Source organism: Pelobates fuscus, chromosome 1 (genome assembly GCF_036172605.1).
Source record: "Pelobates fuscus isolate aPelFus1 chromosome 1, aPelFus1.pri, whole genome shotgun sequence".
Taxonomy (NCBI): Eukaryota; Metazoa; Chordata; class Amphibia; order Anura; family Pelobatidae; genus Pelobates; species Pelobates fuscus.
The window spans coordinates 129,288,664-129,314,976 of NC_086317.1; the positions used below are offsets into that span (position 1 = coordinate 129,288,664).

At 42.2% G+C, this 26,313-nt stretch overlaps 8 non-coding genes across 8 annotated transcripts; all 8 read left to right on the forward strand.

Moving 5' to 3' along the window:
- The first annotated feature begins 478 nt into the window (after window positions 1–478).
- Window positions 479–560, forward strand: TRNAS-GCU (transfer RNA serine (anticodon GCU)). The gene has a single exon. It is a non-coding gene; the product is annotated as a tRNA-Ser (tRNA).
- A 5,239-nt stretch (window positions 561–5,799) lies between these two features.
- Window positions 5,800–5,881, forward strand: TRNAS-GCU (transfer RNA serine (anticodon GCU)). The gene has a single exon. It is a non-coding gene; the product is annotated as a tRNA-Ser (tRNA).
- Window positions 5,882–7,842: 1,961 nt separating this feature from the next.
- TRNAS-GCU (transfer RNA serine (anticodon GCU)) lies at window positions 7,843–7,924 on the forward strand. The gene has a single exon. It is a non-coding gene; the product is annotated as a tRNA-Ser (tRNA).
- A 6,494-nt stretch (window positions 7,925–14,418) lies between these two features.
- Window positions 14,419–14,500, forward strand: TRNAS-GCU (transfer RNA serine (anticodon GCU)). Its single transcript has one exon. It is a non-coding gene; the product is annotated as a tRNA-Ser (tRNA).
- Window positions 14,501–15,099: 599 nt separating this feature from the next.
- On the forward strand, window positions 15,100–15,181 carry TRNAS-GCU (transfer RNA serine (anticodon GCU)). Its single transcript has one exon. It is a non-coding gene; the product is annotated as a tRNA-Ser (tRNA).
- A 1,962-nt stretch (window positions 15,182–17,143) lies between these two features.
- TRNAS-GCU (transfer RNA serine (anticodon GCU)) lies at window positions 17,144–17,225 on the forward strand. The gene has a single exon. It is a non-coding gene; the product is annotated as a tRNA-Ser (tRNA).
- Window positions 17,226–17,817: 592 nt separating this feature from the next.
- On the forward strand, window positions 17,818–17,899 carry TRNAS-GCU (transfer RNA serine (anticodon GCU)). The gene has a single exon. It is a non-coding gene; the product is annotated as a tRNA-Ser (tRNA).
- Window positions 17,900–21,216: 3,317 nt separating this feature from the next.
- TRNAS-GCU (transfer RNA serine (anticodon GCU)) lies at window positions 21,217–21,298 on the forward strand. Its single transcript has one exon. It is a non-coding gene; the product is annotated as a tRNA-Ser (tRNA).
- Window positions 21,299–26,313: the final 5,015 nt, after the last annotated feature.

The window sequence follows — 26,313 nt, forward strand, 5'->3', positions numbered from 1 at the left end:
ACACCATAAATAGGCACAAATTCATGGCAGTTCCACAAGTTGGAAATAAGCACCATTTTTCCCATTGATACCTATAGCATAACAATAATGCTTGTCTTAAAAACAACTTATTCAAACAAAAATTCACATTATTATCATCCCCAATCTGTAACTGTAAAAATAACGCAAATTAGAGCTCAAATCAAAATTATTTTGATGGAGTCCAGAAAACAAGAGCACACCATGTCTTTTCCTCACCTCGGCAAAGAGAACCAATTTGCCCTGATACTTGACGGCAAAATCGACAGGAAAAAAGCACACATTTTCCCCCCCGATGTGTAGTGCATAACACTAAGGCTTGTCTTAAAAACAACTAACACAAACAAAAATTCACATTATTATCATCCCCAATCTGTAACTGTAAAAATAACACAAATTAGAGATACGGCCACCGTGCACTTCACCGACTGCGTCAAACAGCATGCGTGCGCCACCGTCAGACGAGGTGGCCGAGTGGTTAAGGCGATGGACTGCTAATCCATTGTGCTCTGCACGCATGGGTTCGAATCCCATCTTCGTCGACTTTTCTACAAAACTCTGTTCCTCAGAGAACTTTGTAAACTCACGTTACTGTCTGTGTTAGTCAACCGTCATTTATTTGCAAGGCTATTTTAATGGAGGGTCCAGGGAATTTTTACACCATAAATAGGCACAGAGTCGCATTCATGGCAGTTCCACAAGTTGGAAATAAGCACCATTTTTCCCATTGATACCTATAGCATAACAATAATGCTTGTCTTAAAAACAACTTATTCAAACAAAAATTCACATTATTATCATCCCCAATCTGTAACTGTAAAAATAACGCAAATTAGAGCTCAAATCAAAATTATTTTTATTGAGTCCAAAAAACAAGAGCACACCATGTCTTTTCCTCACCTCGGCAAAGAGAACCAATTTGCCCTGACACTTGACGGCAAAATCGACAGGAAAAAAGCACACATTTTTCCCCCCGATGTGTAGTGCATAACACTAAGGCTTGTCTTAAAAACAACTAACACAAACAAAAATTCACATTATTATCATCCCCAATCTGTAACTGTAAAAATAACACAAATTAGAGCTCAAATCAAAATTATTTTGATTGAGTCCAGAAAACAAGAGCACACCATGTCTTTTCCTCACCTCGGCAAAGAGAACCTATTTGCCCTGACACTTGACGGCAAAATCAACAGGAAAAAAGCACACATTTTTTCCCCCGATGTGTAGTGCATAACACTAAGGCTTGTCTTAAAAACAACTAACACGGGGGGGGCGTGGTCTGCAGCCGAGCGAGCTGGACGTGTCTGGCTAGAGCTCCGCTGTAACCACAGTGCCAACGGCTAACAACCTCTGTGCCCCTGTGCCTTCGATACCCCTAACAATCTTACTGACCCTGGCTGACCCACTTCCGTCTATGAGGGCGTTAACGGGTGTCCTAGGGAGACCCAGGCCTCCTCTCGTCTTCGCTCGATAGAGAACGTTCCGAGAGGTCCTGGGTCTCCTGTTCTGCCAGATGAATTTCCCTATTGCCTGTTGGAGTGCGCCCAGGTCTGATTTGGTTACTGTAACTGAGAGGGCCTGGAACAAGAACAAAATCCTAGGGAGAATGTTCATCTTCACCGAGTGGATTCTGCCGATCCATGAGATCGGTTTATCCAGCCATTTCTCCATATCCGTCATTAACGTGCGGATCAGAGGCGTATAATTTTGTGTGAATAGTCGAGCAGGGTCTGCCGTTAACCATACCCCCAAATATTTTATATGATCCCTAGCTGAGCGAATCTGGTATGTGTCGCCTATGGAGGTTATGTCAGGGTCAGGCATGCAAATAGGTAATGCGCAAGATTTAGGCATGTTTACTTTGTATCCTGCCAGTCTACTATAGTCAGCTAGGACACCCGTTAACGCCCTCATAGACGGAAGTGGGTCAGCCAGGGTCAGTAAGATTGTTAGGGGTATCGAAGGCACAGGGGTACAGCGCCTCTGCCACCTCTATGAAGGCGGCTCTGTTATTACGTTTGACGAACTTAAGACTAGGGCTACCCTACGCCCCGCCGACTTCTTTCGCTACCTCCAGGTGAGAGACTTCGCCCAGGCCCCTATGATTAAAGCTAGTGCACTGAGCCGGCCAACCTTCTTCGAGTCCATGTGCCTCAAAGAACGGTTTCCCAGGAGCCTCATCTCCATCCTGTACACACACCTGAGTACACACACGACGGAATGGGGTGACCTCACATATATATCTCAGTGGGAAGCGGACCTGGGGGAGGAATTGGAAGGCGTCGACTGGCAGGAAATCTGGGAGGCAGCAGCCTCTTCGTCTATATGTGTCTCCATGCAGGAACAGGCATATAAAACCATCTTTCGGTGGTATACCACCCCGGTGAAGTTATATAAAATGCGCAAAACACCCACGGACCTGTGCTGGAGAGGCTGCGGCCGGAAAGGATCCTACATACATATGTGGTGGGAATGCCCTGCAGCACAGAACTTTTGGAAACGGGTGGTAGGACTTTTGAAGGATATTTTTGATAGAGAGCTTAAGTTAGACCCATGGGTATGCCTCCTGGCCAGACCTCTTGACGACTGGCCCAGAGTGGAACAAAACCTATTGCACAAAGTGAACTTAGCAGCCAGAAGAGCCCTGGCCCAAGTGTGGCTCCAGACCGATACCCCCCCAGTCGACGTAGTCGTACAAAAGATCAAGGACGCTTTCCTTATGGATAAGCTGACGGCGCTAGTTAGAGGCACTACTAAAAAGTTTGATAGGGTCTGGGCCCTGTGGATAAACAGCGGAATCGGAGACTAGGGGAGAGGAAAGGGGACTTACCCCGGAACCCCGCCTGTGACTTCATCTTCGTCGGGGCCGGTTATGGCTTGGGGAAGATGCTTGCGGCACCTTGATTTCCACCACTTATAGTTTAAATTTAATTTTATGAAACTTACCTATAATCATAACACGCTACTACGGATTGAACCTACTCCTTCCACCCTCCCCCCCCCCTTTTCCTTCCCCGCACCCTCCCCCTCTTCTCACTGAGTTCCTTCACCCTATCTTCTCTAACCTTTCTACGTCCGACTCCATGTACACCAGGCCTTATCATCGCTACGTCCCCTATCTAGGTGACATCGCCCACTGAATGCTTTGGACACTATATCGCATACATGCCGATCCAATGCCTAGGGCGTCGCCCACAAATGATACGAGGTCAAAGATATCATGTAAACCAACTAGTCTTGTATATAGAACTGGGATTCATTGGCTTTTTAGACGAAAAACCGAGGCCCACTGCTCTAACAAGCTAGGGATTTATGTAGACCTGAGAGGTGTACAGAGGAGGACTGTTATCTTCCTATATTACTAAAATAAAAAACAACGAGGTGTAACTCCACACATGTTCATGCATTTATAACAACGGAACTCTCACGAGTTATGAAAACTGTGGACTGATTAATATTTCTGCTTTCTTTAACGTAATGTTTTCAAAACCATTGTATGTTCATGGTCTAAAGGTTTATATATGTGAGACAATGTTATTGCACTCTGTATCTCTTTATACTGCTTCCACGTGCCTGTGGTTACCTTACCTTGTGTATAAATAAAGAATTTAAAAAAAAAAAAAAAACAACTAACACGAACAAAAATTCACATTATTATCATCCCCAATCTGTAACTGTAAAAATAACACAAATTAGAGATACGGCCACCGTGCACTTCACCGACTGCGTCTAACAGCATGCATGCGCCACTGTCAGACGAGGTGGCCGAGTGGTTAAGGCGATGGACTGCTAATCCATTGTGCTCTGCATGCATGGGTTCGAATCCCATCTTCGTCGACTTTTCTACAAAACTCTGTTCCTCAGAGAACTTTGTAAACTCACGTTACTGTCTGTGTTAGTCAACTGTCATTTATTTGCAAGGCTATTTTAATGGAGGGTCCAGGGAATTTTTACACCATAAATAGGCACAGAGTTCATGGCAGTTCCACAAGTTGGAAATAAGCACCATTTTTCCCATTGATACCTATAGCATAACAATAATGCTTGTCTTAAAAACAACTTATTCAAACAAAAATTCACATTATTATCATCCCCAATCTGTAACTGTAAAAATAACGCAAATTAGAGCTCAAATCAAAATTATTTTGATTGAGTCCAGAAAACAAGAGCACACCATGTCTTTTCCTCACCTCGGCAAAGAGAACCAATTTGCCCTGACACTTGACGGCAAAATCGACAGGAAAAAAGCACACATTTTTCCCCCCGATGTGTAGTGCATAACACTAAGGCTTGTCTTAAAAACAACTAACACAAACAAAAATTCACATTATTATCATCCCCAATCTGTAACTGTAAAAATAACACAAATTAGAGATACGGCCACCGTGCACTTCACCGACTGCGTCAAACATCATGCGTGCGCCACTGTCAGACGAGGTGACCGAGTGGTTAAGGCGATGGACTGCTAATCCATTGTGCTCTGCACGCATGGGTTCGAATCCCATCTTCGTCGACTTTTCTACAAAACTCTGTTCCTCAGAGAACTTTGTAAACTCACGTTACTGTCTGTGTTAGTCAACCGTCATTTATTTGCAAGGCTATTTTAATGGAGGGTCCAGGGAATTTTTACACCATAAATAGGCACAGAGTCGCATTCATGGCAGTTCCACAAGTTGGAAATAAGCACAATTTTTCCCATTGATACCTATAGCATAACAATAATGCTTGTCTTAAAAACAACTTATTCAAACAAAAATTCACATTATTATCATCCCCAATCTGTAACTGTAAAAATAACGCAAATTAGAGCTCAAATCAAAATTATTTTGATTGAGTCCAGAAAACAAGAGCACACCATGTCTTTTCCTCACCTCGGCAAAGAGAACCAATTTGCCCTGACACTTGACGGCAAAATCGACAGGAAAAAAGCACACATTTTTCCCCCCGATGTGTAGTGCATAACACTAAGGCTTGTCTTAAAAACAACTAACACAAACAAAAATTCACATTATTATCATCCCCAATCTGTAACTGTAAAAATAACACAAATTAGAGCTCAAATCAAAATTATTTTGATTGAGTCCAGAAAACAAGAGCACACCATGTCTTTTCCTCACCTCGGCAAAGAGAACCAATTTGCCCTGACACTTGACGGCAAAATCGACAGGAAAAAAGCACGACTTTTCTACAAAACTCTGTTCCTCAGAGAACTTTGTAAACTCACGTTACTGTCTGTGTTAGTCAACTGTCATTTATTTGCAAGGCTATTTTAATGGAGGGTCCAGGGAATTTTTACACCATAAATAGGCACAGAGTCGCATTCATGGCAGTTCCACAAGTTGGAAATAGGCACCAGTTTTCCCATTGATACCTATAGCATAACAATAATGCTTGTCTTAAAAACAACTTATTCAAACAAAAATTCACATTATTATCATCCCCAATCTGTAACTGTAAAAATAACGCAAATTTGAGCTCAAATCAAAATTATTTTGATTGAGTCCAGAAAACAAGAGCACACCATGTCTTTTCCTCACCTCGGCAAAGAGAACCAATTTGCCCTGACACTTGACGGCAAAATCGACAGGAAAAAAGCACACATTTTTCCCCCCGATGTGTAGTGCATAACACTAAGGCTTGTCTTAAAAACAACTAACACAAACAAAAATTCACATTATTATCATCCCCAATCTGTAACTGTAAAAATAACACAAATTAGAGATACGGCCACCGTGCCCTTCACCGACTGCGTCAAACAGCATGCGTGCGCCACTGTCAGACGAGGTGGCCGAGTGGTTAAGGCGATGGACTGCTAATCCATTGTGCTCTGCACGCATGGGTTCGAATCCCATCTTCGTCGACTTTTCTACAAAACTCTGTTCCTCAGAGAACTTTGTAAACTCACGTTACTGTCTGTGTTAGTCAACCGTCATTTATTTGCAAGGCTATTTTAATGGAGGGTCCAGGGAATTTTTACACCATAAATAGGCACAGAGTCGCATTCATGGCAGTTCCACAAGTTGGAAATAAGCACCATTTTTCCCATTGATACCTATAGCATAACAATAATGCTTGTCTTAAAAACAACTTATTCAAACAAAAATTCACATTATTATCATCCCCAATTTGTAACTGTAAAAATAACGCAAATTAGAGCTCAAATCAAAATTATTTTGATTGAGTCCAGAAAACAAGAGCACACCATGTCTTTTCCTCACCTCGGCAAAGAGAACCAATTTGCCCTGACACTTGACGGCAAAATCGACAGGAAAAAAGCACACATTTTTCCCCCCGATGTGTAGTGCATAACACTAAGGCTTGTCTTAAAAACAACTAACACAAACAAAAATTCACATTATTATCATCCCCAATCTGTAACTGTAAAAATAACACAAATTAGAGATACGGCCACCGTGCACTTCACCGACTGCGTCTAACAGCATGCGTGCGCCACTGTCGGACGAGGTGGCCGAGTGGTTAAGGCGATGGACTGCTAATCCATTGTGCTCTGCATGCATGGGTTCGAATCCCATCTTCGTCGACTTTTCTACAAAACTCTGTTCCTCAGAGAACTTTGTAAACTCACGTTACTGTCTGTGTTAGTCAACTGTCATTTATTTGCAAGGCTATTTTAATGGAGGGTCCAGGGAATTTTTACACCATAAATAGGCACAGAGTCGCATTCATGGCAGTTCCACAAGTTGGAAATAAGCACCATTTTTCCCATTGATACCTATAGCATAACAATAATGCTTGTCTTAAAAACAACTTATTCAAACAAAAATTCACATTATTATCATCCCCAATCTGTAACTGTAAAAATAACGCAAATTAGAGCTCAAATCAAAATTATTTTGATTGAGTCCAGAAAACAAGAGCACACCATGTCTTTTCCTCACCTCGGCAAAGAGAACCAATTTGCCCTGACACTTGACGGCAAAATCGACAGGAAAAAAGCACACATTTTCCCCCCCGATGTGTAGTGCATAACACTAAGGCTTGTCTTAAAAACAACTAACACAAACAAAAATTCACATTATTATCATCCCCAATCTGTAACTGTAAAAATAACACAAATTAGAGATACGGCCACCGTGCACTTCACCGACTGTGTCTAACAGCATGCGTGCGCCACTGTCAGACGAGGTGGCCGAGTGGTTAAGGCGATGGACTGCTAATCCATTGTGCTCTGCACGCATGAGTTCGAATCCCATCTTTGTTGACTTTTCTACAAAACTCCGTTCCTCAGAGAAGTTTGTAAACTCACGTTACTGTCTGTGTTAGTCAACTGTCATTTATTTGCAAGGCTATTTTAATGGAGGGTCCAGGGAATTTTTACACCATAAATAGGCACAGAGTCGCATTCATGGCAGTTCCACAAGTTGGAAATAATCACCAGTTTTCCCATTGATACCTATAGCATAACAATAATGCTTGTCTTAAAAACAACTTATTCAAACAAAAATTCACATTATTATCATCCCCAATCTGTAACTGTAAAAATAACGCAAATTAGAGCTCAAATCAAAATTATTTTGATTGAGTCCAGAAAACAAGAGCACACCATGTCTTTTCCTCACCTCGGCAAAGAGAACCAATTTGCCCTGACACTTGACGGCAAAATCGACAGGAAAAAAGCACACATTTTTCCCCCCGATGTGTAGTGCATAACACTAAGGCTTGTCTTAAAAACAACTAACACAAACAAAAATTCACATTATTATCATCCCCAATCTGTAACTGTAAAAATAACACAAATTAGAGATACGGCCACCGTGCACTTCACCGACTGCGTCTAACAGCATGCGTGCGCCACTGTCAGACGAGGTGGCCGAGTGGTTAAGGCGATGGACTGCTAATCCATTGTGCTCTGCACGCATGGGTTCGAATCCCATCTTCGTCGACTTTTCTACAAAACTCTGTTCCTCAGAGAACTTTGTAAACTCACGTTACTGTCTGTGTTAGTCAACCGTCATTTATTTGCAAGGTTATTTTAATGGAGGGTCCAGGGAATTTTTACACCATAAATAGGCACAGAGTCGCATTCATGGCAGTTCCACAAGTTGGAAATAAGCACCATTTTTCCCATTGATACCTATAGCATAACAATAATGCTTGTCTTAAAAACAACTTATTCAAACAAAAATTCACATTATTATCATCCCCAATCTGTAACTGTAAAAATAACGCAAATTAGAGCTCAAATCAAAATTATTTTGATTGAGTCCAGAAAACAAGAGCACACCATGTCTTTTCCTCACCTCGGCAAAGAGAACCAATTTGCCCTGACACTTGACGGCAAAATCGACAGGAAAAAAGCACACATTTTTTCCCCCCGATGTGTAGTGCATAACACTAAGGCTTGTCTTAAAAACAACTAACACAAACAAAAATTCACATTATTATCATCCCCAATCTGTAACTGTAAAAATAACACAAATTAGAGATACGGCCACCGTGCACTTCACCGACTGCGTCTAACAGCATGCGTGCGCCACTGTCACACGAGGTGGCCGAGTGGTTAAGGCGATGGACTGCTAATCCATTGTGCTCTGCATGCATGGGTTCGAATCCCATCTTCGTCGACTTTTCTACAAAACTCTGTTCCTCAGAGAACTTTGTAAACTCACGTTACTGTCTGTGTTAGTCAACTGTCATTTATTTGCAAGGCTATTTTAATGGAGGGTCCAGGGAATTTTTACACCATAAATAGGCACAGAGTCGCATTCATGGCAGTTCCACAAGTTGGAAATAAGCACCATTTTTCCCATTGATACCTATAGCATAACAATAATGCTTGTCTTAAAAACAACTTATTCAAACAAAAATTCACATTATTATCATCCCCAATCTGTAACTGTAAAAATAACGCAAATTAGAGCTCAAATCAAAATTATTTTGATTGAGTCCAGAAAACAAGAGCACACCATGTCTTTTCCTCACCTCGGCAAAGAGAACCAATTTGCCCTGACACTTGACGGCAAAATCGACAGGAAAAAAGCACACATTTTTCCCCCCGATGTGTAGTGCATAACACTAAGGCTTGTCTTAAAAACAACTAACACAAACAAAAATTCACATTATTATCATCCCCAATCTGTAACTGTAAAAATAACACAAATTAGAGATACGGCCACCGTGCACTTCACCGACTGCTTCTAACAGCATGCGTGCGCCACTGTCGGACGAGGTGGCCGAGTGGTTAAGGCGATGGACTGCTAATCCATTGTGCTCTGCATGCATGGGTTCGAATCCCATCTTCGTCGACTTTTTTACATAACTCTGTTCATCAGAGAACTTTGTAAACTCACGTTACTGTCTGTGTTAGTCAACTGTCATTTATTTGCAAGGCTATTTTAATGGAGGGTCCAGGGAATTTTTACACCATAAATAGGCACAGAGTCGCATTCATGGCAGTTCCACAAGTTGGAAATAAGCACCATTTTTCCCATTGATACCTATAGCATAACAATAATGCTTGTCTTAAAAACAACTTATTCAAACAAAAATTCACATTATTATCATCCCCAATCTGTAACTGTAAAAATAACGCAAATTAGAGCTCAAATCAAAATTATTTTGATTGAGTCCAGAAAACAAGAGCACACCATGTCTTTTCCTCACCTCGGCAAAGAGAACCAATTTGCCCTGACACTTGACGGCAAAATCGACAGGAAAAAAGCACACATTTTCCCCCCCGATGTGTAGTGCATAACACTAAGGCTTGTCTTAAAAACAACTAACACAAACAAAAATTCACATTATTATCATCCCCAATCTGTAACTGTAAAAATAACACAAATTAGAGATACGGCCACCGTGCACTTCACCGACTGTGTCTAACAGCATGCGTGCGCCACTGTCAGACGAGGTGGCCGAGTGGTTAAGGCGATGGACTGCTAATCCATTGTGCTCTGCATGCATGGGTTCGAATCCCATCTTCGTCGACTTTTCTACAAAACTCTGTTCCTCAGAGAACTTTGTAAACTCACGTTACTGTCTGTGTTAGTCAACCGTCATTTATTTGCAAGGCTATTTTAATGGAGGGTGCAGGGAATTTTTACACCATAAATAGGCACAGAGTCGCATTCATGGCAGTTCCACAAGTTGGAAATAAGCACCATTTTTCCCATTGATACCTATAGCATAACAATAATGCTTGTCTTAAAAACAACTTATTCAAACAAAAATTCACATTATTATCATCCCCAATCTGTAACTGTAAAAATAACGCAAATCAGAGCTCAAATCAAAATTATTTTGATTGAGTCCAGAAAACAAGAGCACACCATGTCTTTTCCTCACCTCGGCAAAGAGAACCAATTTGCCCTGACACTTGACGGCAAAATCGACAGGAAAAAAGCACACATTTTTCCCCCGATGTGTAGTGCATAACACTAAGGCTTGTCTTAAAAACAACTAACACAAACAAAAATTCACATTATTATCATCCCCAATCTGTAACTGTAAAAATAACACAAATTAGAGCTCAAATCAAAATTATTTTGATTGAGTCCAGAAAACAAGAGCACACCATGTCTTTTCCTCACCTCGGCAAAGAGAACCAATTTGCCCTGACACTTGACGGCAAAATCGACAGGAAAAAAGCACACATTTTTCCCCCCGATGTGTAGTGCATAACAGTAAGGCTTGTCTTAAAAACAACTAACACAAACAAAAATTCACATTATTATCATCCCCAATCTGTAACTGTAAAAATAACACAAATTAGAGCTCAAATCAAAATTATTTTGATTGAGTCCAGAAAACAAGAGCACACCATGTCTTTTCCTCACCTCGGCAAAGAGAACCAATTTGCCCTGACACTTGACGGCAAAATCGACAGGAAAAAAGCACACATTTTTCCCCCCGATGTGTAGTGCATAACACTAAGGCTTGTCTTAAAAACAACTAACACAAACAAAAATTCACATTATTATCATCCCCAATCTGTAACTGTAAAAATAACACAAATTAGAGCTCAAATCAAAATTATTTTGATTGAGTCCAGAAAACAAGAGCACACCATGTCTTTTCCTCACCTCGGCAAAGAGAACCAATTTGCCCTGACACTTGACGGCAAAATCGACAGGAAAAAAGCACGACTTTTCTACAAAACTCTGTTCCTCAGAGAACTTTGTAAACTCACGTTACTGTCTGTGTTAGTCAACTGTCATTTATTTGCAAGGCTATTTTAATGGAGGGTCCAGGGAATTTTTACACCATAAATAGGCACAGAGTCGCATTCATGGCAGTTCCACAAGTTGGAAATAAGCACCAGTTTTCCCATTGATACCTATAGCATAACAATAATGCTTGTCTTAAAAACAACTTATTTAAACAAAAATTCACATTATTATCATCCCCAATCTGTAACTGTAAAAATAACGCAAATTTGAGCTCAAATCAAAATTATTTTGATTGAGTCCAGAAAACAAGAGCACACCATGTCTTTTCCTCACCTCGGCAAAGAGAACCAATTTGCCCTGACACTTGACGGCAAAATCGACAGGAAAAAAGCACACATTTTTCCCCCCGATGTGTAGTGCATAACACTAAGGCTTGTCTTAAAAACAACTAACACAAACAAAAATTCACATTATTATCATCCCCAATCTGTAACTGTAAAAATAACACAAATTAGAGATACGGCCACCGTGCACTTCACCGACTGCGTCAAACAGCATGCGTGCGCCACTGTCAGACGAGGTGGCCGAGTGGTTAAGGCGATGGACTGCTAATCCATTGTGCTCTGCACGCATGGGTTCGAATCCTATCTTCGTCGACTTTTTTACAAAATTCTGTTCCTCAGAGAACTTTGTAAACTCACGTTACTGTCTGTGTTAGTCAACCGTCATTTATTTGCAAGGCTATTTTAATGGAGGGTGCAGGGAATTTTTACACCATAAATAGGCACAGAGTCGCATTCATGGCAGTTCCACAAGTTGGAAATAAGCACCATTTTTCCCATTGATACCTATAGCATAACAATAATGCTTGTCTTAAAAACAACTTATTCAAACAAAAATTCACATTATTATCATCCCCAATCTGTAACTGTAAAAATAACGCAAATCAGAGCTCAAATCAAAATTATTTTGATTGAGTCCAGAAAACAAGAGCACACCATGTCTTTTCCTCACCTCGGCAAAGAGAACCAATTTGCCCTGACACTTGACGGCAAAATCGACAGGAAAAAAGCACACATTTTTCCCCCGATGTGTAGTGCATAACACTAAGGCTTGTCTTAAAAACAACTAACACAAACAAAAATTCACATTATTATCATCCCCAATCTGTAACTGTAAAAATAACACAAATTAGAGCTCAAATCAAAATTATTTTGATTGAGTCCAGAAAACAAGAGCACACCATGTCTTTTCCTCACCTCGGCAAAGAGAACCAATTTGCCCTGACACTTGACGGCAAAATCGACAGGAAAAAAGCACGACTTTTCTACAAAACTCTGTTCCTCAGAGAACTTTGTAAACTCACGTTACTGTCTGTGTTAGTCAACTGTCATTTATTTGCAAGGCTATTTTAATGGAGGGTCCAGGGAATTTTTACACCATAAATAGGCACAGAGTCGCATTCATGGCAGTTCCACAAGTTGGAAATAAGCACCATTTTTCCCATTGATACCTATAGCATAACAATAATGCTTGTCTTAAAAACAACTTATTCAAACAAAAATTCACATTATTATCATCCCCAATCTGTAACTGTAAAAATAACGCAAATCAGAGCTCAAATCAAAATTATTTTGATTGAGTCCAGAAAACAAGAGCACACCATGTCTTTTCCTCACCTCGGCAAAGAGAACCAATTTGCCCTGACACTTGACGGAAAAATCGACAGGAAAAAAGCACACATTTTTTCCCCCCGATGTGTAGTGCATAACACTAAGGCTTGTCTTAAAAACAACTAACACAAACAAAAATTCACATTATTATCATCCCCAATCTGTAACTGTAAAAATAACACAAATTAGAGATACGGCCACCGTGCACTTCACCGACTGCGTCAAACAGCATGCGTGCGCCACTGTCAGACGAGGTGGCCGAGTGGTTAAGGCGATGGACTGCTAATCCATTGTGCTCTGCACGCATGGGTTCGAATCCTATCTTCGTCGACTTTTCTACAAAACTCTGTTCCTCAGAGAACTTTGTAAACTCACGTTACTGTCTGTGTTAATCAACCGTCATTTATTTGCAAGGCTATTTTAATGGAGGGTGCAGGGAATTTTTACACCATAAATAGGCACAGAGTCGCATTCATGGCAGTTCCACAAGTTGGAAATAAGCACCAGTTTTCCCATTGATACCTATAGCATAACAATAATGCTTGTCTTAAAAACAACTTATTCAAACAAAAATTCACATTATTATCATCCCCAATCTGTAACTGTAAAAATAACGCAAATTAGAGCTCAAATCAAAATTATTTTGATTGAGTCCAGAAAACAAGAGCACACCATGTCTTTTCCTCACCTCGGCAAAGAGAACCAATTTGCCCTGACACTTGACGGCAAAATCGACAGGAAAAAAGCACACATTTTTCCCCCCGATGTGTAGTGCATAACACTAAGGCTTGTCTTAAAAACAACTAACACAAACAAAAATTCACATTATTATCATCCCCAATCTGTAACTGTAAAAATAACACAAATTAGAGCTCAAATCAAAATTATTTTGATTGAGTCCAGAAAACAAGAGCACACCATGTCTTTTCCTCACCTCGGCAAAGAGAACCAATTTGCCCTGACACTTGACGGCAAAATCGACAGGAAAAAAGCACGACTTTTCTACAAAACTCTGTTCCTCAGAGAACTTTGTAAACTCACGTTACTGTCTGTGTTAGTCAACTGTCATTTATTTGCAAGGCTATTTTAATGGAGGGTCCAGGGAATTTTTACACCATAAATAGGCACAGAGTCGCATTCATGGCAGTTCCACAAGTTGGAAATAAGCACCAGTTTTCCCATTGATACCTATAGCATAACAATAATGCTTGTCTTAAAAACAACTTATTTAAACAAAAATTCACATTATTATCATCCCCAATCTGTAACTGTAAAAATAACGCAAATTTGAGCTCAAATCAAAATTATTTTGATTGAGTCCAGAAAACAAGAGCACACCATGTCTTTTCCTCACCTCGGCAAAGAGAACCAATTTGCCCTGACACTTGACGGCAAAATCGACAGGAAAAAAGCACACATTTTTCCCCCCGATGTGTAGTGCATAACACTAAGGCTTGTCTTAAAAACAACTAACACAAACAAAAATTCACATTATTATCATCCCCAATCTGTAACTGTAAAAATAACACAAATTAGAGATACGGCCACCGTGCACTTCACCGACTGCGTCAAACAGCATGCGTGTGCCACTGTCAGACGAGGTGGCCGAGTGGTTAAGGCGATGGACTGCTAATCCATTGTGCTCTGCACGCATGGGTTCGAATCCCATCTTCGTCGACTTTTCTACAAAACTCTGTTCCTCAGAGAACTTTGTAAACTCACGTTACTGTCTGTGTTAGTCAACCGTCATTTATTTGCAAGGCTATTTTAATGGAGGGTCCAGGGAATTTTTACACCATAAATAGGCACAGAGTCGCATTCATGGCAGTTCCACAAGTTGGAAATAAGCACCATTTTTCCCATTGATACCTATAGCATAACAATAATGCTTGTCTTAAAAACAACTTATTCAAACAAAAATTCACATTATTATCATCCCCAATCTGTAACTGTAAAAATAACGCAAATTAGAGCTCAAATCAAAATTATTTTGATTGAGTCCAGAAAACAAGAGCACACCATGTCTTTTCCTCACCTCGGCAAAGAGAACCAATTTGCCCTGACACTTGACGGCAAAATCGACAGGAAAAAAGCACACATTTTTCCCCCCGATGTGTAGTGCATAACACTAAGGCTTGTCTTAAAAACAACTAACACAAACAAAAATTCACATTATTATCATCCCCAATCTGTAACTGTAAAAATAACACAAATTAGAGATACGGCCACCGTGCACTTCACCGACTGCGTCAAACAGCATGCGTGCGCCACTGTCAGACGAGGTGGCCGAGTGGTTAAGGCGATGGACTGCTAATCCATTGTGCTCTGCACGCATGGGTTCGAATCCCATCTTCGTCGACTTTTCTACAAAACTCTGTTCCTCAGAGAACTTTGTAATTTCACGTTACTGTCTGTGTTAGTCAACCGTCATTTATTTGCAAGGCTATTTTAATGGAGGGTCCAGGGAATTTTTACACCATAAATAGGCACAGAGTTGCATTCATGGCAGTTCCACAAGTTGGAAATAAGCACCATTTTTCCCATTGATACCTATAGCATAACAATAATGCTTGTCTTAAAAACAACTTATTCAAACAAAAATTCACATTATTATCATCCCCAATCTGTAACTGTAAAAATAACGCAAATTAGAGCTCAAATCAAAATTATTTTGATTGAGTCCAGAAAACAAGAGCACACCATGTCTTTTCCTCACCTCGGCAAAGAGAACCAATTTGCCCTGACACTTGACGGCAAAATCGACAGGAAAAAAGCACACATTTTCCCCCCCGATGTGTAGTGCATAACACTAAGGCTTGTCTTAAAAACAACTAACACAAACAAAAATTCACATTATTATCATCCCCAATATGTAACTGTAAAAATAACACATATTAGAGATACGGCCACCGTGCACTTCACCGACTGCGTCAAACAGCATGCGTGCGCCACTGTCAGACGAGGTGGCCGAGTGGTTAAGGCGATGGACTGCTAATCCATTGTGCTCTGAACGCATGGGTTCGAATCCCATCTTCGTCGACTTTTCTACAAAACTCTGTTCCTCAGAGAACTTTGTAAACTCACGTTACTGTCTGTGTTAGTCAACCGTCATTTATTTGCAAGGCTATTTTAATGGAGGGTCCAGGGAATTTTTACACCATAAATAGGCACAGAGTCGCATTCATGGCAGTTCCACAAGTTGGAAATAAGCACCATTTTTCCCATTGATACCTATAGCATAACAATAATGCTTGTCTTAAAAACAACTTATTCAAACAAAAATTCACATTATTATCATCCCCAATCTGTAACTGTAAAAATAACGCAAATTAGAGCTCAAATCAAAATTATTTTGATTGAGTCCAGAAAACAAGAGCACACCATGTCTTTTCCTCACCTCGGCAAAGAGAACCAATTTGCCCTGACACTTGACGGCAAAATCGACAGGAAAAAAGCACACATTTTCCCCCCCGATGTGTAGTGCATAACACTAAGGCTTGTCTTAAAAACAACTAACACAAACAAAAATTCACATTATTATCATCCCCAATATGTAACTGTAAAAATAACACATATTAGAGATACGGCCACCGTGCACTTCACCGACTGCGTCAAACAGCATGCGTGCGCCACTGTCAGACGAGGTGGCCGAGTGGTTAAGGCGATGGACTGCTAATCCATTGTGCTCTGAACGCATGGGTTCGAATCCCATCTTCGTCGACTTTTCTACAAAACTCTGTTCCTCAGAGAACTTTGTAAACTCACGTTACTGTCTGTGTTAGTCAACCGTCATTTATTTGCAAGGCTATTTTAATGGAGGGTCCAGGGAATTTTTACACCATAAATAGGCACAGAGTCGCATTCATGGCAGTTCCACAAGTTGGAAATAAGCACCATTTTTCCCATTGATACCTATAGCATAACAATAATGCTTGTCTTAAAAACAACTTATTCAAACAAAAATTCACATTATTATCATCCCCAATCTGTAACTGTAAAAATAACGCAAATTAGAGCTCAAATCAAAATTATTTTGATTGAGTCCAGAAAACAAGAGCACACCATGTCTTTTCCTCACCTCGGCAAAGAGAACCAATTTGCCCTGACACTTGACGGCAAAATCGACAGGAAAAAAGCACACATTTTTCCCCCCGATGTGTAGTGCATAACACTAAGGCTTGTCTTAAAAACAACTAACACAAACAAAAATTCACATTATTATCATCCCCAATCTGTAACTGTAAAAATAACACAAATTATTAGTTACGGCCACCGTGCACTTCACCGACTGCGTCAAACAGCATGCATGCGCCACTGTCAGACGAGGTGGCCGAGTGGTTAAGGCGATGGACTGCTAATCCATTGTGCTCTGCACGCATGGGTTCGAATCCCATCTTCGTCGACTTTTCTACAAAACTCTGTTCCTCAGAGAACTTTGTAAACTCACTTTACTGTCTGTGTTAGTCAACTGTCATTTATTTGCAAGGCTATTTTAATGGAGGGTCCAGGGAATTTTTACACCATAAATAGGCACAAATTCATGGCAGTTCCACAAGTTGCAAATAAGCACCATTTTTCCCATTGATACCTATAGCATAACAATAATGCTTGTCTTAAAAACAACTTATTCAAACAAAAATTCACATTATTATCATCCCCAATCTGTAACTGTAAAAATAACGCAAATTAGAGCTCAAATCAAAATTATTTTGATGGAGTCCAGAAAACAAGAGCACACCATGTCTTTTCCTCACCTCGGCAAAGAGAACCAATTTGCCCTGACACTTGACGGCAAAATCGACAGGAAAAAAGCACACATTTTTCCCCCCGATGTGTAGTGCATAACACTAAGGCTTGTCTTAAAAACAACTAACACAAAAAAAATTCACATTATTATCATCCCCAATCTGTAACTGTAAAAATAACACAAATTAGAGATACGGCCACCGTGCACTTCACCGACTGCGTCAAACAGCATGCGTGCGCCACTGTCAGACGAGGTGGCCGAGTGGTTAAGGCGATGGACTGCTAATCCATTGTGCTCTGCACGCATGGGTTCAAATCCCATCTTCGTCGACTTTTCTACAAAACTCTGTTCCTCAGAGAACTTTGTAAACTCACGTTACTGTCTGTGTTAGTCAACCGTCATTTATTTGCAAGGCTATTTTAATGGAGGGTCCAGGGAATTTTTACACCATAAATAGGCACAGAGTCGCATTCATGGCAGTTCCACAAGTTGGAAATAAGCACCATTTTTCCCATTGATACCTATAGCATAACAATAATGCTTGTCTTAAAAACAACTTATTCAAACAAAAATTCACATTATTATCATCCCCAATCTGTAACTGTAAAAATAACGCAAATTAGAGCTCAAATCAAAATTATTTTGATGGAGTTCAGAAAACAAGAGCACACCATGTCTTTTCCTCACCTCGGCAAAGAGAACCAATTTGCCCTGACACTTGACGGCAAAATCGTCAGGAAAAAAGCACACATTTTTCCCCCCGATGTGTAGTGCATAACACTAAGGCTTGTCTTAAAAACAACTAACACAAACAAAAATTCACATTATTATCATCCCCAATCTGTAACTGTAAAAATAACACAAATTAGAGATACGGCCACCGTGCACTTCACCGACTGCGACAAACAGCATGCGTGCGCCACTGTCAGACGAGGTGGCCGAGTGGTTAAGGCGATGGACTGCTAATCCATTGTGCTCTGCACGCATGGGTTCGAATCCCATCTTCATCGACTTTTCTACAAAACTCTGTTCCTCAGAGAACTTTGTAAACTCATGTTACTGTCTGTGTTAGTCAACCGTCATTTATTTGCAAGGCTATTTTAATGGAGGGTCCAGGGAATTTTTACACCATAAATAGGCACAGAGTCGCATTCATGGCAGTTCCACAAGTTGGAAATAAGCACCATTTTTCCCATTGATACCTATAGCATAACAATAATGCTTGTCTTAAAAACAACTTATTCAAACAAAAATTCACATTATTATCATCCCCAATCTGTAACTGTAAAAATAACGCAAATTAGAGCTCAAATCAAAATTATTTTGATTGAGTCCAGAAAACAAGAGCACACCATGTCTTTTCCTCACCTCGGCAAAGAGAACCAATTTGCCCTGACACTTGACGGCAAAATCGACAGGAAAAAAGCACACATTTTTCCCCCCGATGTGTAGTGCATAACACTAAGGCTTGTATTAAAAACAACTAACACAAACAAAAATTCACATTATTATAATCCCCAATCTGTAACTGTAAAAATAGCACAAATTAGAGATACGGCCACCGTGCACTTCACCGACTGCGTCAAACAGCATGTGTGCGCCACTGTCAGACGAGGTGGCCGAGTGGTTAAGGCGATGGACTGCTAATCCATTGTGCTCTGCACGCATGGGTTTGAATCCCATCTTCGTCGACTTTTCTACAAAACTCTGTTCCTCAGAGAACTTTGTAAACTCACTTTACTGTCTGTGTTAGTCAACTGTCATTTATTTGCAAGGCTATTTTAATGGAGGGTCCAGGGAATTTTTACACCATAAATAGGCACAAATTCATGGCAGTTCCACAAGTTGCAAATAAGCACCATTTTTCCCATTGATACCTATAGCATAACAATAATGCTTGTCTTAAAAACAACTTATTCAAACAAAAATTCACATTATTATCATCCCCAATCTGTAACTGTAAAAATAACGCAAATTAGAGCTCAAATCAAAATTATTTTGATGGAGTCCAGAAAACAAGAGCACACCATGTCTTTTCCTCACCTCGGCAAAGAGAACCAATTTGCCCTGACACTTGATGGCAAAATCGACAGGAAAAAAGCACACATTTTTCCCCCCGATGTGTAGTGCATAACACTAAGGCTTGTCTTAAAAACAACTAACACAAACAAAAATTCACATTATTATCATCCCCAATCTGTAACTGTAAAAATAACACAAATTAGAGATACGGCCACCGTGCACTTCACCGACTGCGACAAACAGCATGCGTGCACCACTGTCAGACGAGGTGGCCGAGTGGTTAAGGCGATGGACTGCTAATCCATTGTGCTCTGCACGCATGGTTTCGAATCCCATCTTCGTCGACTTTTCTACAAAACTCTGTTCCTCAGAGAACTTTGTAAACTCACGTTACTGTCTGTGTTAGTCAACCGTCATTTATTTGCAAGGCTATTTTAATGGAGGGTCCAGGGAATTTTTACACCATAAATAGGCACAGAGTCGCATTCATGGCAGTTCCACAAGTTGGAAATAAGCACCATTTTTCCCATTGATACCTATAGCATAACAATAATGCTTGTCTTAAAAACAACTTATTCAAACAAAAATTCACATTATTATCATCCCCAATCTGTAACTGTAAAAATAACGCAAATTAGAGCTCAAATCAAAATTATTTTGATTGAGTCCAGAAAACAAGAGCACACCATGTCTTTTCCTCACCTCGGCAAAGAGAACCAATTTGCCCTGACACTTGACGGCAAAATCGACAGGAAAAAAGCACACATTTTCCCCCCCGATGTGTAGTGCATAACACTAAGGCTTGTCTTAAAAACAACTAACACAAACAAAAATTCACATTATTATCATCCCCAATATGTAACTGTAAAAATAACACATATTAGAGATACGGCCACCGTGCACTTCACCGACTGCGTCAAACAGCATGCGTGCGCCACTGTCAGATGAGGTGGCCGAGTGGTTAAGGCGATGGACTGCTAATCCATTGTGCTCTGCACGCATGGGTTCGAATCCCATCTTCGTCGACTTTTCTACAAAACTCTGTTCCTCAGAGAACTTTGTAAACTCACGTTACTGTCTGTGTTAGTCAACAGTCATTTATTTGCAAGGCTATTTTAATGGAGGGTCCAGGGAATTTTTACACCATGAATAGGCACAGAGTCGCATTCATGGCAGTTCCACAAGTTGCAAATAAGCACCATTTTTCCCATTGATACCTATAGCATAACAATAATGCTTGTCTTAAAAACAACTTATTCAAACAAAAATTCACATTATTATCATCCCCAATCTGTAACTGTAAAAATAACGCAAATTAGAGCTCAAATCAAAATTATTTTGATTGAGTCCAGAAAACAAGAGCACACCATGTCTTTTCCTCACCTCGGCAAAGAGAACCAATTTGCCCTGACACTTGACGGCAAAATCGACAGGAAAAAAGCACACATTTTTCCCCCCGATGTGTAGTGCATAACACTAAGGCTTGTCTTAAAAACAACTAACACAAACAAAAATTCACATTATTATCATCCCCAATCTGTAACTGTAAAAATAACACAAATTAGAGATACGGCCACCGTGCACTTCACCGACTGCGTCAAACAGCATGCGTGCGCCACTGTCAGACGAGGTGGCCGAGTGGTTAAGGCGATGGACTGCTAATCCATTGTGCTCTGCACGCATGGGTTCGAATCCCATCTTCGTCGACTTTTCTACAAAACTCTGTTCCTCAGAGAACTTTGTAAACTCACGTTACTGTCTGTGTTAGTCAACCGTCATTTATTTGCAAGGCTATTTTAATGGAGGGTCCAGGGAATTGTTACACCATAAATAGGCACAGAGTCGCATTCATGGCAGTTCCACAAGTTGGAAATAAGCACCATTTTTCCCATTGATACCTATAGCATAACAATAATGCTTGTCTTAAAAACAACTTATTCAAACAAAAATTCACATTATTATCATCCCCAATCTGTAACTGTAAAAATAACGCAAATTAGAGCTCAAATCAAAATTATTTTGATTGAGTCCAGAAAACAAGAGCACACCATGTCTTTTCCTCACCTCGGCAAAGAGAACCAATTTGCCTTGACACCTGACGGCAAAATCGACAGGAAAAAAGCACACATTTTTCCCCCCGATGTGTAGTGCATAACACTAAGGCTTGTCTTAAAAACAACTAACACAAACAAAAATTCACATTATTATCATCCCCAATCTGTAACTGTAAAAATAACACAAATTAGAGATACGGCCACCGTGCACTTCACCGACTGCGTCTAACAGCATGCGTGCACCACTGTCAGACGAGGTGGCCGAGTGGTTAAGGCGATGGACTGCTAATCCATTGTGCTCTGCATGCATGGGTTCGAATCCCATCTTCGTCGACTTTTCCACAAAACTCTGTTCCTCAGAGAACTTTGTAAACTCACGTTACTGTCTGTGTTAGTCAACTGTCATTTATTTGCAAGGCTATTTTAATGGAGGGTCCAGGGAATTTTTACACCATAAATAGGCACAAATTCATGGCAGTTCCACAAGTTGGAAATAAGCACCATTTTTCCCATTGATACCTATAGCATAACAATAATGCTTGTCTTAAAAACAACTTATTCAAACAAAAATTCACATTATTATCATCCCCAATCTGTAACTGTAAAAATAACGCAAATTAGAGCTCAAATCAAAATTATTTTTATTGAGTCCAGAAAACAAGAGCACACCATGTCTTTTCCTCACCTCGGCAAAGAGAACCAATTTGCCCTGACACTTGACGGCAAAATCGACAGGAAAAAAGCACACATTTTCCCCCCCGATGTGTAGTGCATAACACTAAGGCTTGTCTTAAAAACAACTAACACAAACAAAAATTCACATTATTATCATCCCCAATCTGTAACTGTAAAAATAACACAAATTAGAGCTCAAATCAAAATTATTTTGATTGAGTCCAGAAAACAAGAGCACACCATGTCTTTTCCTCACCTCGGCAAAGAGAACCTATTTGCCCTGACACTTGACGGCAAAATCAACAGGAAAAAAGCACACATTTTTTCCCCCGATGTGTAGTGCATAACACTAAGGCTTGTCTTAAAAACAACTAACACGGGGGGGCGTGGTCTGCAGCCGAGCGAGCTGGACGTGTCTGGCTAGAGCTCTGCTGTAACCACAGTGCCAACGGCTAACAAAGGCTGAAATTCGATATTTTTCGATACATTTTCCGACTCACCAGTACGGGGGACCGGGATGGAAAAAAGGAACCAAAGAAGACCGGTGAAAAAACCCTTGGAATCGGTGACTTCAGTCCCCGATATGTTTGCGGCCTCACGAGCCGCGAGGCTATCCACCCAAGATGGCGGTCGGGACGGCCTGGGGACACCTACCTCTCCTGCGAGCCCCGGCGGCGGTGCTGCTGCAGGGACATTGGACTCGGAGGCCAGCCAAATATTGGCCAAACTATCGGAGGTACGCACATACCTGGCCACAGAAATTGTCCGCACTACGACGGAAGTGAAGGCCGAAATCCAGGCCCTGGGTACGAGGACGGCGGCTCTCGAACAAAGGATGGAGTCTACAGTACAGGCCCACAACGAGTCAGCTGCACAAATAAACTCCTTAACGTCCCAACTGCAGATGGCAGCAGCGGCGATAGATGACCTTGGTAACAGGTCGCGACGGAATAATATCCGTCTCCGTGGCCTTCCGGAACAGGAGGGAGAGGGGTCCCTGGTGGAAGTGGTCTCGAGGATCTTTAAACCGCTTCTCCCCGATGTGCCAGAACACCTATGGCACATCGAGCGGGCTCACTGGGCGCTTCGTGCCAGGAGGGCGGACGATAAGAGACCGAGAGACGTAATTATTAAATTTCTGTCCTTCCAGACAAAGGAAGCATTAATGAAACGTGGCAGGGAAGGCCCAATTATATATAACGGGACAGACCTTGCTTTGTATCAGGACTTAACCCCTGCTACCTTGAAGAAAAGACGAGACTGGCGTCCTGTTACGGAAATCTTACAACAAGAATCCATTAAATACGCATGGGGTCACCCTTTTCGACTATTGGCCTTCAAAAATGGTCGCACGAAAGTTCTCCAGGCTGATGGCGATCCGGCTGCATTCCTGTCGGAGCTCGGGATTCGTATACCGGAGGGTTTCGCGGTCCTGAGGTCTTCGGCGGAGGTCCTCCCTGCCTTACCTCGGGAGTGGTACACGGCAGGCGAATGATTTCAGATCCTCTAACTCGGCATTGGGTGAGCGGCCGGCGGCCCAGAGCGGTGAGCTTTTCCGGGTGGGCCCTTATTGTTTGGGAGGGGGATTGCGGGAATCCCTCATCCTCCCCACTTTTGTTTTTCACCCGGGATCCGGGAGCCCCTTATAGAGTTGCCCAGAAACGTTTTTCTTCCTTCCATCGGGGGGGGGGGCACTAGTATTGGGGTGGGCTAGGGATTTCTCCCACTCCCATATGTACGTTATTGCACCCCCATACCGTCTCTCCTAACTCGGCCCTTACCCTGTCTACACCTTTGTGACCCCGGGGAAGGGAGTGTTCAAAGGTATGATGGCGAACGGCTCTTCTTGATTGACTATCGCAAACTTACGGCGGCCGTGGGCATACTCACTACTTTTAATGGTCGTTATTTGATATGCTCTGATCTGATGTTTTATACCCGGGACACCTTGATTTTCATTCAGGGGGTGGGGGAGGAGGGAGCTAGCGGTGTTCGATTTTGCATGGTTATTTTTACGCTAAGCGATAATTATGTCGGGATTTCCCTATCGTGTATACCAGGTTTACGGAGCTTGGGGGGTTAGAGCCGGGACGTGCAGGGGGTATCTCTCCGCCTCTTATTATCGGGCCTATACGGCAACTCGGCCCCAGTGACCGATGACCTCCTCTCCCCTCCCCCCGTTTTATGCAATGCACCCTATTGAACCTGTTCCCCCCCTAGTTTTAGTACGAGGGAGGCGATACCCCCTTGGGGTGGCGGGTGGGATAAATCATTTTACTTTTTGTACACCTCTCCTTAGGCGGTTAGACGCCCCAGGTTCGCTGCCTCATGTTATCTTGCGTTATATTTTCCTACGGGCTCTGCCCTGATTCTGACCCGCTGGCAATTCCCGGGTCTTATCTGCCTCCCCCCCCCCTCCCCCCTCACCGTGCGCCCCTTGCCCTCGGGACCGCCCATCCTGCTCCGGGGTGCATTTTTTTAGCTGTTCCTCCCCCCCCCCCCCGCCCACTGACCCCGTCGGTGGGGGTTATCCCCTCTGGGATCGGGGGTGGGGGGGAATGCGGAGTCTTCCACGGGACTGGGGGGTGGGGCGGGGTTGGGGCTCCTCTGTTGGACCGTGGGTCCGGGCTGGCCTTGGCGGGATCGCGAGACATCTCGCCCATTGTTACATCGTTTTTCATGCAAAAGTTAATCGTCTAGGCACCCTGTTGGTGCCCATTTTTTCGTTGGTCTATGTCTGGGCGACTCTGGAGCCTTATGTGGACTCCGGGGGAGCCTATACAAGGCCCCCACTCGTCCCTGGCTACGAATAAGACCAGGGGTTTGTTATATACGTTGTTCTTTCTCTCTGTTTTTACTTTTCTTTTTCCTTCTCCCTTCTACCCTTTTTGCCCTTCTCCCCCTCCTTCCCCCTGCTTTATGGTACCCTCTTTGGAAGGAGGTGTTGGTTCAATCTGCGGTGACTCAGAGCTCGGCCCTGACACAGGGGGCATAGATAGACACTCTAAGATAACACTCTGTATACCACCCGTCTATCACCGGTATTTGGTGAAAATGGCCAGTGGGTTCAGCCTCTCCCTCATTCACTATCAATGCCCTTGAAACTATTATCCCTGAACGTCAAAGGCTTAAACGCACCGAATAAACGTCGCCTCATGTTTAGGGAACTTAAGCGTTTAAATCCGGACATAGCACTCCTGCAGGAGACACATATTCCGAAATCGGCGAAGTTCAATCTCAGGGACCACACTTACAGGACTACCCACGAAGCAAGGGCATTAAACAAAAGGAATGGGGTGGCGGTGCTTTTACACCATAGATGCCCGCTTCGGGTAGGTACTGTCACAGCGGACCCGAGTGGCCGTTTTGTTTTAATATCCGGAACTCTGTATTCTCACGCCATCCATATTATAAATATTTACGCCCCTAACGATCCCTCTGTGGACTTCTGGGACAACATGACCCAGGTCGTAAACGGTCTGCCTCACGGCATGGTAATCGTGGGGGGCGACTTTAACGCCACCCCATGCCCTGCGGCGGACAGAAGCCCGCGCGACGGACTCCCGAGGTCTCACGGGAGTGGTCGCCAGGACAAATTGCTCCGCACCTTCCTACACCGCACAGGCCTCATTGATATCTGGAGAGCACACCACCCCGATGGTCGAGATTATACATTTTACTCAGCACCTCACAAAACTTACTCTAGGATAGACTCATTCCTGATTAATTCCTGTGCCGCGTCCAGGGTTTCGGGCACTGCTATCGGTTCCATCACCTGGTCAGACCACGCGGAGGTCACGCTGACTTTGGATAGGTTGTGTGCGGCCTCCCCGTGGTCCTGGAAGTTAAACACCTCTTTACTACAGGACCCGGTTATAGTGGAGATTGTCCGCAAAGAACTGCTCGAATATTTCGCAAGAAACGCGTGTGCTGGCGTAAGACCGGCTACGGTATGGGCCGCACACAAAGCGGTCATTAGGGGTATATTGATT